Source organism: Monodon monoceros, unplaced genomic scaffold (genome assembly GCF_005190385.1).
Source record: "Monodon monoceros isolate NGI ecotype Baffin Bay Population unplaced genomic scaffold, NGI_Narwhal_1 Super_Scaffold_5, whole genome shotgun sequence".
Lineage (NCBI taxonomy): Eukaryota > Metazoa > Chordata > Mammalia > Artiodactyla > Monodontidae > Monodon > Monodon monoceros.
The window spans coordinates 76,552,659-76,570,137 of record NW_021703782.1 but is presented as its reverse complement, the minus strand read 5'-3'; the positions used below and the strand labels follow the sequence as shown (position 1 = coordinate 76,570,137).

Genomic DNA, 17,479 nt, shown 5'->3' with positions numbered 1-17,479 from the left:
CAACTACTGAGCCTGTGTGCCACAACTACTGAAGCCCACGCGCCTAGAGCCCCTGCTCTGCAAGAAGAGAAGTCACCGCAATGAGAAGCCCACGCACCACAACGAAGAGTAGCCCCCGCTTGCTACGACTAGAGAAAGCCTGCACCCAGCAACGAAGACCTAACACAGCCAAAAATCAATCAATCAATTTATTACCAAAAAAAAAAAAATCCCGAGGGAATACATAGAAAAGTTAGAGTAAATATGCGAATTATCTGTGAATCAAGAATTTCCCACCCAGTGAATACAGCAAATTCAGTTACATGACTACCTGAATTGCTCACCTGTCAGCAGAAGACAGTGAAAGCGAGTCCTCTACATAAACCCATGGGCTGACAAGATTCTCCTTAAAGGGTCTAATTATTTCCAGACATGTATCCCAGGAGACCCTACCCAAGTCCCATAGCTTCTGCCGTAGAAAAGCCTCTCTAGTCTATCCTCTCTTCTAATTCCTACAATCAGTGCTCTAATTCTAGGCCCTTCTTCAACACTTCTTTCGAGGATTATTAATTCAGTCTTTGGGCAGATTCCTATAGGCCAGGAAGTGGTAAACAAAATAGATACTATCCCTGCCCTCATGAAGTTTACAATCTAGTGGAGGAAGGCAGACAAACAATCACATAAATAAAAATATAATTACAAAGTGTGATAAATGCCATGAAAATAAAGTACAGAGTATTAAGAGGATCTGATTAAGACTGACTAAGGGCTTGATTAAGAGGTCAGGGAAGGCCTCTCTGGGAAACTGATGTTCAAGTTCAGCCTTGAAAGGTGAGTTGAAGGAAATTTAAACAGGTGAAAAGCTGGGGACAACATTACAAGAAGAGGAAATGACATGTGTGAAAGGGCCTGAGACAGGAAAGTGGTTGGTGTCTTAGAAAAACTGAAAGGAAATAAGCGTCGTTGAAAGTGTCCATTTTTTTTGGCAACCGGGAGTTTACTGGTGATCTTGACATAAACAATTTCAGGCGCGTGGTTAGTGGAAATGAAGCTAGACAGCAGAGGGTGCAAAAGTGAATGGAAAATTCAGCAGACAGTCTGGGTGGTCAAAAAAGGTTGGCTGTTAAATGAGACAGTCAATACCCAGAGGGTGATGTGGTGTCAGGGGATTTTTAAATTAATATTTATTTTATCAAATTAATATATGCACATGGTTACAAAGATAAATTGTAGTATAAAGTTTATGATGGAAAATAGCAGTCCCCAGCTCCACCCCTTTCTACCTCTGTGTCCTTCTCCAGAGACCACTACTTTCAAATGTTTTAGCTGTCTCATCTGGCATTTATGTTTATAAATCATATGTGTATTTAATTATTTCTTGATTTTAAACATTCTCTTGACTTCCTACATCCACCACCTTCCTCACAATTTCTTTTTTTTTTTTAATTTTAATATTTATTTATTTGGCTGCGCCAGGTCTTAGTTGCAGCATGCAGGATCTTTTTAAATTGATCTTTGTTGCAGCACGTGGGATCTAGTTCCCTGACCAGAGATCGAACCTGGGCCCCCAGCATTGGGAACACAGAGTCTTAACCACTGGACCACCAGGGAAGTCCCCACAATTTCTGATTTAATTAATATCCAGTGTTTGCTATGACTTGGTAGTCTGTGGACCCTTATTATTACTGTATAATTTATAATTTAATTTTACTACTTGACTCTCTTTTGTTTAGTTTTCTATATATTTGTCCCTAAATCTTCATAAATTCTCTAGCGGAATGGTAAAAATTGCTCTCAATCTAAATCTAACTTTCCATATGGTCAAACACAGTTCCTTTTTGTTTCCCCCAGGAACGTAATCCTTAAGGAACTTTCTTTTCTGATACATTCTGAATTGACTCTCCTCTCTGGCTTACAACACCACTTCATGCTGGACTTCTCTCTCTCATCATGCTAGGAATTGCCTTTGCCTCTCTTCTGTTAGTTGCCCTGTGTTCTAGATCCCATGATTTCTTCTTTCTTGTTGGGAAGTCCTTGTATGTAAACTTTTAAAAAAATGACAGATTAAAAATTTCTCTATATCCCTAGTTTTCTAGATTTTTATGATGAGGTACCCTGGGGTAGGCTATTTTTATTTGTTGTGCTGGGCACTCAGTGGGCCCTTTCAATTTGGAGACTTGTGTCTGGGAAATACACTTGGTACTCTTTCCTTTATTTTTTTATAACTTTGCCTCCACTGATGTTGAAGGTTTAGAAAGGAGGAATTAAATGATGAAGCAACACCCCTGAGAAGCAGTAGTGGCTCAAGAATTTCTATATAGGGCTTCCCTGGTGGCACAGTAGTTAAGAATCCACCTGCCAATGCAGGGGACACGGGTTCAAGCCCTGGTCCGTGAAGATCCCACATGCCGCGGAGGAACTAAGCCCGTGCGCCACAACTACTGAGCCTGTGCTCTAAGAGCCCATGAGTCACAACTACTGAGCCCACGCGCCGCATCTACTGAAGCCCGCGTGCTCTGGAGCCCGTGCTCCACAACAAGAGAAGCCACCGCGATGAGAAGCCTGCGCACCTCAAGGAAGACCCAACGCAGCCAAAAATAAATAAATTGATTAATTAATTAATTTAAAAAGTTTACATACAAATAGAAATCAGAATGGCATTCGGCTTAACAATGATGGAATCTAATTAGTAAGCAGTGGACCAGTACTTTCAGATTTCTGAGAGGAATTGATTTCTAGCCTAAGGTTTCATGCACAGCCAAATTATCAACTGTGAGAGTTTAAATATATATACTTTCAGACATTCATTTCAAAAATGTTCCTACTATGTATCCTTTCTTAGAAAGCTACTATGGAATATGCTTCAGCAAAATGAGCCAAAAATAATAAATTAAAAAAAATAAATTAAAAAAAAGGATTTCTATATAGGTTGAACTTAGGATCAGCAAACAAATCAAAAGAGGTGCGTGGAAGTGGGGTGGCATCAGGGAATTGTCTTGAAGTTCCGTTTGTATAGCAATCAGTGTTTCTACTCAGAGTATAGGTTTGTTTGGGGTAGTTTACAAAGTATATCATTTAGGTTTAATACTCTCTGCTGTATAAAAACATCTCAAAACAGCTAAACAATAGAGGGTATGCAATCCAGTTCACCAGGGAGAGATTAGCTTTTGTTAAGAGGTGAGGTGCTCCTCCATGCAACTAGTGAAGAGAGGATGGCTATAGACAGATTTGCAGATTGGTGGTAGGAAGTAAGAAAGTTCATGTTTGATGGCTTCCTTTTTCTTTGAGGTATATGAGTCAAGGTCATCATAGAGTATATGGAAGGAAGATGGGAGGGTCAGAGGTTGAGGAGGGTAGTGAAGGTATAAAATATTTGTTATAAAGAGTAGAGGAATAACCTTTTAACAGAAATATAGTAAGACTGCTGGCCAGCATAAGTTTGGTGATGATGAAAGTGACACTAAATCTACTGGACTGTACAATTTTCTCTAGCTGTTTAAGTACAGACAAAGAAAAGGTAAGGGGTTATTATTCAGAGTTAGGTTCATTACTAGGTGAGTACATTTTTAAAAGAATGATTGTAATATCAATGAAGTTTTAAAGATGTTAAAGGACTACCAGTGAGGATATTTCAACAACTGAATAGAATACACTAAGCCATAAACCATAAAGCCTAAACAGCAACATGGATAAATGCTTATGAAACAAGGTTAATTAAAAGAAAGCAGAATACAAAATAATTTTAATGCTAACAGTTATATTCCTGCAAAATTATATATGCATGTAAACAGAAAGGATAGGCAGATAGGATTACAGGTGAATTAAATTTCTTTTATTTTGTTATTGTTTTATTTTTTAATTGTTTTTGTATATTTATCTTAATTTTAAAAACTCTTACTTATGTTCATGTTCAGCTCAGTTCATAGATCTTTTTTTAGAAAGAGCTTTATCTAGTCTACCAGTCATAACTGACCATTCTGTCTTCTTTAAAAGTTGCTCTATAGGGCTAAAACCAAACTCATCATAGGGCCAGTCTATAATTTCTGTGACTGTCACTAAATTCATGGATCCTTGGTGATAGAGAAAAAAACCTCAGAAATGTAGCTGATTTGCTGAACTAGGCTTAAAGTCATTTCAGCTGTCATAATTTATTCATTTATTCTACAAATATTTATTGAACTTATACTATTTGTCTGGCATTGTGCTGGGCACCAGTGAGACAGGCTGGGACCTGGGACCCTTTGCTGCAGCGCTGCAGTGCTTGTACCTGGACACACCTCTCCTTCAGCAACAAAATACAAAGACACTGTCCGGGACTAAAAATAATTGCATGCCTGCAGTTAGGGTAAATTCTGGACCCAAAAGATACAAAGAGACCAAAAAACCCAACTGCCACTTTTGAAGAGCCTGGAGCAAAAGCAGGGGGTGGGGAGCAAAAGCAGGGTCCTGCGGATGCCCCCTGCCCACACCACCACCTAAGGGTTGGGCAAAACACCTAAGCCACCCCTCTGGCCGGAGCTCTGGACACACCCCTACCCTCACCCCATGTAAGAAACAAGCTTGCCCCCCCTCAGGGAGCCAACAAGCAAGGGAACCTGTTGTTTGTTCTCACTGCCCACTGCTGCAGCAGGGGCCCCAATAAAGCCTTGCCTGAATTTCTTGTCTGGACTCTGATCAACTTCTACTGATTAAGGAGGCCAAGAACCCTGGTTGGTAACACCAGGAATATAGAGCAGAAAATAGAGTCTTTCACAAGTTGGGGAAAAAAAGGACAGGAAAATCTTTGGTCCAAGACTGACAATCACAAAGGGCTTCAAATTAGCCTTTTATCCTTATTTACACATGAAGTTATAAATGTAGTCATTAAAAAAAAAAACCAACTCTTTTGACATATAATTCACATACTATAAAATTCACTTTTTTAAAGTGTTCAAGTCAGTGGCTTTTAGTGTATTCACAGAGTTGGGCAACCATCACCACAGTCTAATTTCAGAATATTTTATCACTCCTAAAAGAAACCCTATATCCATTGATCTTGCATCCTACAATCTTCAACTCATTTATTAGTTATAATAGTTTTTTTTGTGGCTACCTTAGCATTTTCTATATACAAGATCATGTTATCTGCAAATAGTTCTACTTCCTTTTCAATCTGAATATCTTTTATTTCTTTTTCTTGTCTATTTGCTCTGGCTAGAACTTCTAGTACAATGGTGAATAGAAGTGTTGAGAATGACCAACTTTCTCTTATTCTTGATCTTAGAGGGAAAGCTTTCAGTTGTCTTTCACCATTAAGTATAATGTTAGCTACGGGGATTTTTATAGATGCCCTTTACCAGGCTGAGGAAGTTCTACTTCTAGTTTGTTGAGTGTTTTTATCATGGACTTGTCAAATTTTTTTTCTGCGTCTACTGAGATGATCGTGTGGTTTGTCCTAAATACAGTCATTTTCATATTACAAAATGAATTTGTTAAGGTAAATATTTTAAATATACCAAAATTATTAGAATTCTGCTTTGGATTTCAATCATTTTTAATACATGAAGAACTTAAAAAATGGAAGAGATCAAGCTCTCTCTCTGGATCTTTCAGAGACCCTGGATTCAAAGACTATTCCTGCCCTCACAGAGTTTACAGCTATGTAAATAAAGCGTTATCTGCTGTAATGGAGCCCCAGACAAGGCCAATGATAGCACAGTGGAAATTATACCCAAATTTGCAGGGGGTCATCAGGAAAGGTTTCGGAAAGGAGTCATATGAGTAGATTCTTAAAGGAGGAGTAGAAATATGCATGCAGGTCAGGGGAAGGATTTCAATCAGAGAGAACCATATGTATAGAGTTCTTTATATTATTCAGCCATGAGAAAGAAAGAAATCTTACCATTGTGACAATGTGGATGGACCTTGAGGGCATTACGCTAAGTTAAATAAGTCAGAAAGAGAAAGACAAATACTGTATGATATCACTTATATGTAGAATCTTAAAAGGCCAAATTCATAGAAACAAAGAGTAGAATGGTTGCCAGGCGCTGGGGGGTGGGGGAAATGTTGGTCAAGGGGTAAACATTTCCGATTATAAAATGAATAAATTCTGGGGATCTAATGTATAGCATGGTGATTATAGTTAACAATACTGTATTATATATTTGAAAGTTGCTAAGAGAGTAGATCTTAAATGTTCTCACCACAAAAAAGAAATGGTAATTATGTAAAGCGATGGAGATTTAACTACCCTATTGTAGTAATCATTTTCCAATATGTGAGTGTATCAAATCAACACACTGTACATCTTAAACTTATACAATATTATATGTCAATTATATCTCAATAAAATTGGAAGAAAAATAAAGAGAGAGACAGTTTGTCACAGAAATCTGTACCCAATAGCCTCAGACTCAGGACATAGATTCCCAGAGTATTTATTGAAAGAAGGTGTACCGAAGTCACAACAGAAAACTAAAGATTTGACCATATAGAAACTGTAAAATTCTAGATGTCAAGTCATAAACAAAATTAAAAGACAAATATTTGACACAAATATAACAAAATGCCAATATCCTTATATGTAAAGAATTTATGTGAATTGATTGCTAAAACCTAAGATCTTTTTTTAAAATTGAGGTAAGAACATATAGCATGAGATCTATTCTCTTAACAAATTTTTAAGTATATAGTGCATTATTGCTAACTATAAGCATAATGTACAGCAGATCTCCTGAACTTATGCATCTTGCGTAATTCAAACTTTATACAGGTTGACCAGCATCTCCCCATTTCCCTCTCCTCCAGCTCCTGGCCACCACCATTCTACTTCCTGCATCTCTGATTCTGCCTATTTTAGATTCCTCATGTAAGTGGAATCATGCAGTATTCGTTCTTTTGTGACTGCCTTATTCACTTGAAATAATGGGAAAATGGGTAAGATATGAGCAAACAATAAGATTTAAAATATTATCTTTTGTTTACCAATTTTCAAACAAAATAATAATAGTTAAGGGAAGGAAAGTAAAATAGGCATTTTCACACTTTGCCAATATAAGCATATTTTGGTACAACCTTCATATTGAGGTTGGGGGTAAAAAAAAAATATATATATATATATATATCTCCAGTCTTAAAAGCGTTCAAATCCTCTAACTCTTACCTCTAGAATTCCATACTAAGGAAACTATCAGAGATTTTTTTCATAAAGTTATTAATCTGAACATTTTTTAGAAAAGAGAAAGCTATTTTTAAAACCTTCAAATGTCTAACATTTGGATTAAGTAAATTATGGCACATTCAAACAATGGATTTGTTACCTAACTATTCAAAATTTGACTTCCAAAAACTGTTCAATGATGTGTCTTCATTTTATACTTGTCTGTATTTTTCTAGATTCTCAACAGTGAGACTATATTTCACCTATAATTAGAGAAAGAGACAAACCACTTTCTCAGAAAATATTTTTAAACAAAATAGACACGATTTATTTGTTTCAAAGGAAAAATATCATAGTATCCTTCATTTCATCTTTCCCCATAAAAAGACAGTTAAGTTTAAACATTTTCTAGGTTAAAATCTGAGCGGCTAATACCATTTCCTTAGGACTATTCTCCACAATCTCTTAATCTTGAATGAGTGATAGATTTATAAACCTAATCTCTAAAGGAAGAAAACCCAGTGTGGAAATGATATGCTTCAAATCACACTCTTAGTGGCACTATTTGGCCTTTGATTCTTGGGTCTTGTGCACTAGGGCTTTTTATTTTTCTTTTCTTTTCTTTCAAAACAAAACCAAAAAAAACAAAAAACCAACAAACAAAAACCTTTATGTTGATTAAATCTGAGAACCATTGATGAAGAGGCTGAGATTATAGTTTGGGTCTAAGAGTAGTTCTACTCAAAGTGCGGTCTATGGACCAGTAGAATCAGCTTCTCCTGGGAATTTATTAGACTGGTAAATGCTTGGGCCCAGTGCCAGACTTACTGAATCAGAATTTCAGGGGTGAGCCAGGTGATTTTTCTGCAGCCTCAGGTTTAAGAAGCACTTGTCTAGAGGAAATTAAGCAAAGAAGCTAACAGTATGCAAAGGGAAAGAGGTGCACAGCCCACCTAATGTTCAATGTATATTTTTTAAAGCATATACATTATTATATAATATTCTAAAAACAAACCTTTTTTTTTCTTGTTATGAACTAGAAAGTATGGCTAGAAAAAATTTTCTTGGCTTTGGACTAAAAAAGGTTGACAGGGCTTAGGATTAAAGGGCAAAAGGAATCTGTAATTAATTCCTGGTTCCATGCAGCTCACTAAATTAAGGCTAAGGGTTTCACATAGGAATTTGGGAACTGTACGTATGCAGTAAATATTTTGGTTATATTTCTCTCAAGCCATGATTGCTTACTGGTGGGTGGCCATTTGAAGATGATGGGATCTCAAACCCAACCATTTCTTTCAACCTCTTTCCACTTTGGAGCCATGACTCAGTAGGCAAAATTCAGTAGTCATGCTTCCCTGGTGGTCCAGTGGGTAAGACTCCACTCTCCCAATGCAGGGGGTCTGCGTTTGATCCCTGGTCGGGGAACTAGATCCCACGTGCATGCCACAACTAAGAGTTCACATGCCGCAACTAAGAAGTCCGCATGCCGCAACTAAGAAGTCCGCATGCCGCAACTAAGAAGTCCGCATGCCGCAACTAAGAAGTCCACATACTGCAACTAAGAAGTCCACATGATGCAACTAAGAAGTCCTCATGCTGCAACTAAGAAGTCCACATACTGCAACTAATAAGTCCGCATGCTGCAACTAAGAGTCCACATGAGACCTGGTGCAGCCAAAATAAATTAATTTTTAAAAATTAATTTAAAAAGAAAAGAAAATTCAGTAGTCATGTATCATCTTTGGTGACTGGCTTAAAGTGTGCTTTACGGAGCCCCCTCATTGACAATGAAAGGTAAGCAAAGGGGATGGAGAGGAAAGGAGGGAGAGACAGATGAAAAGGTTAGACTCTACTTCTTCGAACCCCTTGCCTTTAACCAAAACAGCTCAGCTTTTACCTTTTTGTGTCCACTTTCCTGTGGAATATACTTGAACAAAGAGCTCCTCTCAAAAAAAAAAAAAAAAAGAGGTCCCCTCTAAAAAACATTTTGAAATTTTCTATTCTCTACTACATATTCTCACAATCCAGTAAAAAGCCATAACTGTCTTTTCCCCCCATGAGATCAATGCTCCTTGTTAACTATCTATCACCACAACTTGGCTGTCAAAAAGGACTCACAAATGCATAATAGGCAGGTGGTCCTGCTTCCAGGCCTCCCTTCTCCAACCACTATCATGAGGGATGAATAAACTAATAATGTTGCAAGTTGCTGTGTTGGATGTGAGGCAAAGCATATTATATAAATTAGCCTATAAACTGAAATAGACAGTACCCTACCTAAGAAGTTAACTATAGCTATAAGTATAAAGTAAAGAGAATAATATTTTCAAGAAGTAGAATAGCTCTGTAACACCAAGTAAGAGAAGTCCTTCAAAGTAGTCACCTTGGGAGACAATTCACTCCAGTAATGCTCCTATTTAAAACATTTCCAGAACCCATCTTTTGGAACTGCAAAAACCACCTAGCCAACTCACAAAACTGTGAGACATAATCAGTCATTGTTTTAAGCCACTAAGCTTTGGGGTATTTGTTATACAGTAATATATAAGCAAGACAGAAATCTTTAAATCACTATGATTTGGAGGATATTTAAAAGGAAATGATTAGGGACTTCCCTGGTGGCGCCGTGGTTGAGGATCCACCTGCCAATGCAGGGGACACGGGTTCAATCCTTGGTCCGGGAAGATCCCACATGCTGCAGAGCAACGAAGCCCATGTGCCTCAACTACTGAGCCTGAGCTCTAGAGCCCGCAAGCTGCAACTACTGAGCCCGCGTGCTGCAACTACTGAAGCCCGCACACCTAGAGCCTGTGCTCTGCAACAAGAGAAACCACCGCAATGAGAAGCCTGTGTACCGCAATGAAGGGCAGCCCCCACTTACCGCAACTAGAGAAAGCCTGTGTGCAGCAACGAAGACCCAACACAACCAAAATAAAAAAATAAATTAAAAAAAGATACTATCAAAAATAAAAAAATAAAAGGAAATGATTAGCCTTACAGAAAAACTCTAGCTATCTACAACGTACAGGGAATAGGTTGGTCTGATAACAAAGTTTGGCTGTATCTTTAAATAAACAGAATACAACATCCTTCAGATAATAAGAAAATAACATTTTGTACGAGAAACAACTCTTGGATGAATGGGATCAGCACTACGTCCCCAACTCTCCCATCTTGAGTTTTTGCTTTTTTCCTTGGGGTCTTCGAAATTCTATCTATACTGACTTTAGGAATATGCTTATCTCCTTTTTTTTCCTTTACCTGAACATGGATAAAAAATAATTTTCCATTTTTCCCTAAGTACACTAAATATAAGGCTGCATTTTCTTTTTTAGAATAATTATACAAAAAAAGAAAGGAAGCACAAAAGTATAAAAACAGGTAAATGAGTTAAATATAGATTTTAGGATTCTAAGATAAACTTAAGTATAAACTTTGGATCCTAAAATAACTAAATCTAGCCAGAAGTTGGCTGGCCCTTTTTTTCCCTCTCCACCCAGTTATCAATTTGTTGTCCTTGACCACAGGACCACACAAGAAGCCAAAACCACAGAAGACATTTCAGAGCTGTCTCATTTCCTAAAGAAGATAAAAGACTAACTTATTAAACCAAGAATTCCAGAGAACAGAAGTTTTCTTCTTTAAGTATCGAAATTAATTTTTTTTAAACTTTAGGTATTTTGATAAAACTCTTTTAAAATGTACACTTTCACTTACACACTTTTTTTTTTTTTTTTTTTTTGCGGTACGCAGGCCTCTCACTGCTGCGGCCTCTCCCGTTGCGGAGCACAGGCTCCGGAGGCGCAGGCTCTGGACATGCAAGCTCAGTGGCCATGGCTCACAGGCCCAGCCTCTCCGCAGCATGTGGGATCCTCCTGGACCGGGACACGAACCCACGTCCCCTACATCAGCAGGCAGACTCCCAACCACTGTGCCACCAGGGAAGCCCCCACACTTTTGTTTTAATCACAGTGTATAGGCTATAACTTAACTTTTTCTTGATGACTCACTGTTAACACTAATATACTATGATAAAATATAGTTTTGTTCTCAGCATCTGTTATGGACTTACATCCTTAAGCATCAAACCAAACCAATCATCAAACTCCTAAGACTGTGTGTTAAGAGTAAATATGGTTCACTTTTGCCACTTCTATTCAACATAGTATTGGAAGTCCTAGCCAGAGCAATTAGGCAAGAAAAAGAAATAAAAGGCATCTGCACTACTGTTGGCAGATGACATGATCTTATACGTAGAAAATCCTAAAGATCTACCCCCCCAACTGTTAGAATTAATAAATGAATACAGCAAAGTTTCAGGACACGAAGTCAACATATAAAACATATAAAATCAGTTGTGTCTCTAGACAATAATAATGAACAATCTGAAAAGGAAATTAAGAAAATAATTCCATTTACAACACATCAAAAAGAATAAAATATGTGGGAATAAACGTAACCACTGAAAACTATAAAATGTTACTGGAAGAAATTAAAGAAGATACAAATAAATGGAAAGATATCCTGTGTTCATGGATGGTAAGACTTAATATTGTTAAGATGTCAATACTTGCAATATTCGACAACATGGTTGGACATCATGCTAAGTGAAATAGGCTAATCACAGAATGACAAATACTGCCTGATTCCACTTGTCTGAGGAATATAAAATAGTTTAATTCATGAATCAAAGAGTGGAATGATGGTTGACTGGGGGAGAGGGAAATGAGGAGTTGTTGCTCAATGGGTATAAAGTTCAGTCAAGCAAGATGAATAAGCTCTAAAGATCTGCTGTAAAACAATGCACCTACAGTCAATAATATATTGTAAACTTAAAAATTTGTTAAGAGGGTAGTTCTTTCCACAACAACACAAAGGATGTCAACTGCCCAAAGCAATCCACAGATTTAATGCAATCCCTTTCAAAATCCTAAAGATATTTTTTGCAGAAATAGAAAAATCTATCCTAAAATTTGTATGAAATTGCAAAGGATCCTAAATAGTCAAAAAAAATCTTGAAAAAGCAGAACACAGTTGTAGGACTCATACTTCCTTACTACACAGCTTACAGTCATCAAAAGAGTATGGTACTGCCTCATGCTGGTCAGAATGGCCATCATTAAAAAGCCTACAAATAACAAATGCTGGAGAGGGTGTAGAGAAAAGGGAACCCTCCTACACTGTTAATGGGAATGCAAGTTGGTGCGGCCACTGTGGAAAACGGTATGGAGCCTCCTCAGAAAACTAAAAATAGAATTACCATATGATCCAGCAATCCCACTACCGGGCATACATCTGGACAAAACTATAATTCAAAAAGATACATGCACCCCTATGTTCATAGCAGCACTACTCACAATAGCCAAGACATGGAAACAACCTAAATGTCCACCAACAGATGAATGGATAAAGAAGATGTGGTATATATATACAATGGAATACTACTCAGCCATAAAAAAGAACGAAATAATGCCTTTTGCAGCAATATGGATGCAACTAGAGATTATCATACTAAATGAAGTAAGTCAGAAAGAGAAAGACAAATACCATATGATATCACTTATATGTGGAATCTAAAATATGACACAAATGAAACTATCTATGAAACAGAAACAGAATCAGGGGCATAGAGCATAGACTGGTGGTTGCCAAGGGGGAGGGGGTGGGAGAGGGATGGACTGGGAGTTTGGGATTAGCAGATACAAAGTGGTATATACAGAATGGATAAACAACAAGGTCCTACTGTATAGCACAGGGAACTATATTCAATATCCTGTGATAAACCATAATGGAAAAGAATATCAAGAAGAATGTATATATATGTATAAATGAGTCACTTTGCTGCACAGCAGTAATTAACACAACTTTGTAATTCAACTATACTTCAATAAAAGATAAATTAAAAAAAAAAAGAGTGTGGTACTAGCATAAAGACAGACACACAGACCAATGAAAGAGAACAGAGAGCCTAGAAATAAACCTGGCATATCTGGTCAAATGATACTCGACAAGAATGCCAACACTATTCAAAGGGGAAAGGACAGTCTTCAACAAATGGTGTTAGGAAAACTGGATATCCACATGCAAAAGAATTAGATTGGGCCCTTATCTTACACATCATACAAAAATTAACTCAAAATGTATCAAAACCTAACCATAAAAGATAAACCTATTTTAAAAAACTTAGAAGAAAACACAGGGGAAAATTTCATGACACTGAATTCGGCAATGATTTCTTGGCTGTGACACCAAAAGCACAGGCAACAAAAGAAAAAAATAGGTAAACTGGATCTCATTAAAATTTAAAACCTTTTGTGCATCAAACAATACTATCAACAGAGTGAAAAGGCAACGCATGAAATGGGAGAATATATTTTCAAATCATAATATCTAATAAGGGACTTCTATCCTGAATATATAAAATACTCTTACAATTCAACAATAGAAAGACATATAACCCAATTAAAAAATGGGCAAAGGATTTCAATAGACTTTTCTCCAAAGATATAAAAACGGCCAATAAGTACATGGAAAGATACTAAACATCACTAGCCATTAGAGAAATGCAAATCAAAACCACAAGATACCATTTCACACCCATTAGGATGACTATTATTTAAAAAACAAAACAGAAAATAAGTGTTGGCAAGTTTATGGAAAAACTGGAATGCTTTACATTGTTGGTGGAAATGTAAAACGGTACAGCCACTGTGGAAAATGGTATGGCAGTTCCTCAAAAAATTAAACACAGAATTACCATATGATTCAGCAATTCCATTTCTGGGTATATATCCAAAGGAATTGAAAACAGGGACTCATATTTGTACACCAATGTTCATAGCAGTTTTATTCACAATAGCCAAAAGGTGGAAACAACCCAAGTGTCCATCGATGAATGTGGATAAAAATAATGTGATATATACATACAATGAATTTTATTCAGCCTTAAAAGGGAAGGAAATTCAGATGCAAGCTATCACATGGATGAACCTTGAAGACATTATGTTAAGTGAAAATAAACCTGTCACAAAGAGACAAATATTGTATGATTCGACTTATATGAAGTACCTAGAGTAGTCAAATTCATGGAGAAAGAAAGTAGAAAGGTGGTTGCCAGGCGCTGGGGGAAGAGGAAATGAAGAGTTAACCGTTTAATGATTATGCAGTTTCAGTTTGAGAAGATGAAAAAGTTCTGGAGATGGATGGTGGTGATGGCTGGGCAACAATGTGAATGTACTTAATGACACTGAACTATATATTTAAGAATGGTAAATTTTATATTATATATATTTACCACAACTTAAAAAAAAACAGTAAACATGGTACAAGAGAAGTTCTACTGTGAGTTGTTAACTTTTCGTTAGAACGCACTCCACACCCCACACTCATCCCTTGAAGTTAATCCAGAGCAATGTTTATATCTGGCCACTCAAAATAATATGCTCATTTTGCAAGACAGACTCATTTGACAGGAATTACAATATCATATGTCAATGTTTGATGGGTGTTTTCTGGGTAACCTAAACACTGACCAATTGCACTATCTCTACAGAGCCTGCCCTTACCCTAACATGCAGTCAGTGAGCCATCTCAGTCAAGTGACATTTAATAGGGTGCTCAGTCATTGTGTATGAGCAACAGAAGAAAAGGATGAGTTATTGTCCTAAAGTTGCAGAGAGAAAAACAGAACACATAAGCCTTCCCATGAACTAGGGTTGCCAGCTTTAGCAAATAAAAATACAGGACACCCTGCTGTTTATCTGAAATTCAAATTTAACTTGGCATCCTGTATTTTATCTGGCAACACTCTGAAGTATTGGAAGTGAAGAAAAAATAAATCAAACAATCCAGAGTGTTTTGGGGCTACTGAGGTCTTAACAGGGATCCTAGACAGGGAAAAGTAGAAAAGCCCATTAAAAACATATTGGTTAACAAAAAAAAAAGTACTGGTCTCCAGATACCATGCCCCTGCTTAATTCAGCTCAGGAGCTCTTTCCTGCTTTCAGTATCTGTGATCCAAGACTTACTTTGTAAAGTTACAAAGATAAGTCAGAGAATGGTAGAAAGAAAAAGTAAAGAAGGATAAATCAAAGCTAGAAATGGGTGAGAACATACCCAGCTTCCAGTTAGGCAGGCCTTGCCTCATAAAGGAACCTTAAACATTTAACAAAAAGGAACCTTAAACACTTAACATAAAAATCAGAGGAAATCAGATTTTGACCTGGCTCAAAGCAGAAAAGAAACAATGATGTCACCACACGGGTGACACCACACGGGTAGCAGAACACCAGAGACAGTGGTGGGATCTCCCCACTCCCCTAAACCATATCACTGCTTAATTTCCATGGAGCCTGCTAAGAAACTCCAGTCACTATTTTACCTACTAATACGCTGAGCCCCAGTGACAATAATGCCACTATTAGTCAGGCAACTACTTCTTAGCTCATAAACTCCTGCAGCTTGCCAGCCATTGTTTCATCACTCAGCAATATCATCCACTTCCCCACGGAACCGGGGCCAAAACTGAGGTCGCCGAACCCTGTCTTAGCTTCAGGAAACTGAATCTGTTCAGGTCATCCTCTTAGGAATCAACAAAAACAGGTTTTAGGCTTTCTGTTCTTTGAGAATCCCATCTTTAAAAGGCCTGTGTTCTTGTTTATTACTGCCACTGTTCACATAGCAGTAACCCCTGCCTGATTCTGGTCTACTGAGATATAAATGGCCCATATGGCCTGATCATACTTCAGTAGTATTTAGGAATCTTTGATATTTCTCACACTAGGCCAGCCTGGAATGTCTACCCCTCCAGTGGAGGAAAGGGGAGGGGAGGTATCCAGGAGCTAAAAGGGTAAAATAACTGAGGTCATTCCTCCAACCTGTCCTGAAGCACTAGCTGACCAGCTACACTGAGTAAGGTTTAAAGACTGTGGCTAGCCTCCACAGTTCTTCTCTAGAGGGAGCAGTTAGTCGCTAGGGCAAGAGGAGGGGTGTCACCTGGGTAAAGCTCTTTCAAGATTATCTGGGCAGCCTCTGAGGCACACTGACCAATAAAAATTTCTGCAGCCTTGGCCCTGACTTTTTTTTTTTGTAAACAGAACATAAAGGGAAATCAGCTGATAAATAGAAGCTTCTATGTAAATGACATTAGATGCATGAATTGAGAGACTGAATATGTTCAGTTCTATGCTCCCAACATAAGCACCACAAGTAATCCCCTAGATGCCCTTCCTTTTTTCCCACTTCATGTAACTAGTGACATTTTTCTCACTAAAGCACTCTGCCTCACAGCCTCTGCATTGGTCTCATTCATTCACCCACCCATTAAATATTTACTGAGTGCTACCATGTGCCAAGCACTGTGCTGGGCGCTGGAGATACAAATTAATAATGTACGGTCCTTGCCTCCAGGGCAGTCCCATGGCGTCCTCAGGGCCAGCCTGGTAATCCCAAGCCAGCCCTGGGCAACGGGAACACGGTGCCCTTTGCAACAGGTAAGAGCGGTAGCAGGGGACTGGCAAAGTGCCAGGCCAAAGGTTTTCCCAAGGTAAAACGGGATATGAGAGCGATCCCAGCCCGGCTCAGGCAGACACCAAGTTGGGAAGCAGGGGCCAAAGGGGTGGAGGGCGCAAAGGACCCGGTTGTGCGGAGGACCCCGCCGCAGTCGCCGGGCTGAGTGCTGAGCGGCCGCGCTACCCCAGAGCCGTCACTGGAGATGTGGGTACAACGATGACTACTGGGCGCGAGTCAGCTGAGGGGGTGTCTCCGAAGGGACACTTTGAGGAGACAGTTGGGGTGGATCTGGGGTGACGCCCAAAAGGATGGTTGGTCCTGGGTGTTTGACGGTTCGGTGGATGGCAGAGCTGAAGGGTCAGGACAGGACTGAAGACGAGGTCGGTCCAGAGGGTCGAGGAAGACCGGAGGGTGAGGTTGCGGCGACGAGGGGGAAGGGCGGAAGGGAAGGGGCGCTAAGGGTTGGATAGGTGGGCAAACTGAGGGCTTTTCTCCTAAGGGATCATTTGGAACGCGAGGGCAGTGGGTCTCCGGGACTTCTTCCGATCCCGAAGAGACGTCCTACCTGGTTTCTCGCCTCAGTTTAGTCCTACGGCGTAGGCGGCGGCGTAGTCTCGCGCCCTGCAGGGGTCGTGTTGCAGCCTGGACCAGCAGGAGCCCCCCTTCTCTCAGACAGCTTGGTAACGTCCGGTCCCCCCTGCAGCTGTGGCGCCGATGGTCCGATCTGAATTGCCTTCATGCCGCCCCTCAGGACGGCCAGTGGTTCGGTCCGTTGTGGGCCAGCGGGTGCTCGCCCACCTCCCCGCTCCTGCGGCTACGCGCGCAGCGAGTCACGCGCAGTGCTTTCCC

General features: G+C 39.1%; 1 protein-coding gene across 2 annotated transcripts in view; it reads right to left on the bottom strand.

The window, feature by feature from the left end:
- The window catches only part of RUSC2 (RUN and SH3 domain containing 2), a 58,274-nt gene extending 40,806 nt beyond the window's left edge, over window positions 1–17,468 (bottom strand). The window contains exon 1 of one of the 2 annotated variants that reach the window (XM_029202714.1): window positions 17,196–17,468. The gene's annotated coding sequence lies outside the window, so the exon portion shown is untranslated. The remainder of the gene's footprint in view (window positions 1–17,195) is intronic. The other variant, XM_029202716.1, reaches the window with a different exon arrangement.
- Between the last annotated feature and the right edge of the window lie 11 nt (window positions 17,469–17,479).